Source organism: Oratosquilla oratoria, chromosome 16, assembly GCF_046742065.1.
Source record: "Oratosquilla oratoria isolate Oo_2021 chromosome 16, ASM4674206v1, whole genome shotgun sequence".
Lineage (NCBI taxonomy): Eukaryota > Metazoa > Arthropoda > Malacostraca > Stomatopoda > Squillidae > Oratosquilla > Oratosquilla oratoria.
In genome coordinates, this window is record NC_134792.1 from 23,741,987 (window position 1) to 23,744,486 (window position 2,500).

Sequence of the window (2,500 nt, forward strand, 5' to 3'; positions counted from 1 at the left end):
CCATCACCGCGTTGCCCTACGATCTTCATCCTCACCAATATCAGATCACCATCATCAATCGACACATCACTCCTCCGGACAACCACACTAACGAGATAATAATCCGTCCGCCAGTAGCAGCGTCAGTATCAAAGCCATCACAGCATCCATTACGTTGCGTCACTTCACGGGCTGCACCTCAGGAGTTCAACGCTGTCCAGACCTTCTCTCTCTCAGTTGAACGTGGTCGACCGCAATGGCTTTCCTGTCACCTTTGGCTCACTCAACGACCGTCCGGCGACCCCGATCAGGGCGAGGTCCTAATAACACAGAGGGAGCTCTGATACAGATGGAATGTTGTTCTTAATGTCATCACCCGTCGTTTGTATTACTCGCGTTTCTTAGCGTCATGATGACTGACACCATTCTCGTCACGTTTTGTTATTATTTATTTTTCTTAACTACTGCAATCAATTTAAATACTGCCGCTACTATTTTACTGTGCCACTTTGTGTGTCTGCTCTAGTCACGAGAATTATCATTGAATTATTGTTATTATTTTTTTTTTACTTGTTTACTTAACTGTCTTTATTTCACCTCATTATGATACGAAAGATTTTTTGTTGATGTCTCCCCTTTGCAAGACATTATCATTTGCCCTCACTCCCACGGTTTTCATTTAGTCCTGGTGTCATAATTGCTGCCAATACGATAAACAATGATTTCCACTGAAACTCATCCCGTCGATTTCACTGACACAGTCCTCATTGTCTTAACTGTAAATAAAAATCTCACTCACGTTATCATTTTCAGTCTTACTAGAGCATTGTATTTCTACCTCTTTTCTCATGTTTATCGTTCATTTTATTAAATACCTAGAGGCCACTTCGACATTAAATAACATTGTCAAGTGTCCAGCAACTACCACTAGTGTGGTTCCACTTGCAAATATACATATACATATATATATATATATATATATATATATATATATATATATATATATATACATATATATATATATATATATATATATATATATATATATATGTGGACGAGCCGAGGATTCGAACCCAGCTAACCCACGTTTCAATTTCCAACAAAATGTCTCCATCGAGCGATTCTTCAGTCTCGATTGCGATGGCATGGAATTAAAAGTTATATACATATATATGTAATATATATATATATATATATATATATATATATATATATATATGTGTGTGTGTGTGTGTGTGTGTGTGTGTGTGTGTGTGTGTGTGTGTGTGTGTGTGTGTGTGTGTGTGTGTGTGTGTGTGTGTGTGTGTGTGTGTGTGTGTGTGTGTGTGTGTGTGTGTGTGTGTGTGTGTGTGTGTGTATGCATATGTATATAAAATATGAACATGTACATGTCGTTTTGTAATTTATCAGGTTTCCATCTCCCATTACACTATACACCATTTATTAACTTGAGAGAAGTTCTCTTTAGTAATGTTAATTAGTGGTTGGAATGAAATGCTCAGATTTCATTCAATTACAGCTTCCCATCATTTCCTGTACTATCATATGTGAATTGCTTCTCTCTCTCTATCAATCTATATATTTTTGTTTGTGAACGTGTGTGTGTGTGTGTGTGTGTGTGTGTGTGTGTGTGTGTGTGTGTGTGTGTGTGTGTGTGTGTGTGTGTGTGTGTGTGTGTGTGTGTGTGTGTGTGTGTGTGTGTGTGTGTGTGTGTGTGTGTGTGTGTGTGTGTGTGTGTGTGTGTGTGTGTGTGTGTGTGTGTGTGTGTATGGGTTTGTGAACATGTTTATTTCATAATAAATATCATCATAATTACTATAATTTTTGTTCTTTAATAGAGTTTCACCAATTTATATTGACAATTATAATGTGTCACTAGCATATATAAATTCATTATCTATTTTAGATTCTATTGCTAGTGTAACGACTATCAGGTCCTTCTTTCCTACCTTACTATACTAACATCTTGCACACTAATTAATATTAACAAACTAACAACCCCACTCACTCTGAAGTGAAAACTTCCTGCATCCGTAAGTATAATCACATCCAATACCACATCAACTTCCATTAAGAAAAATCGAAAATCGAGCAACCGACAGAATAATCGCCTTTTCCCGTCAGCTTACTGAATACCCCAACAGCAAATACGAACTGTCAAACTTGCCCTCTTGCTGGGCGTGTGCTGAGTGCCAAATCCTGGTCATTATGGCACTCATGTCACAGTGCCATTGACTGATCTGCTGGTACTCACACGCAAGGATCCACTTAAGCCACTCTCCTTCGTGAGGGACGAATATTGGCATCACTTTAAGAAATTTAACTTTCCATCTTGTCCAATACCATTTCGTGGGTTATACGTTTTCTTTTCGTATAATATCCTTTCGTTTAATTTCATGATGTACTCGATAGATCTATATCCTTTCTTTCAAAATGGCAAATATTTTGTTTCTTTCTACAAGAAAGATAAGCTTGCTTAGGTATGTGTGGGTTAATACATTTGCATACATTTGTCTAGGAG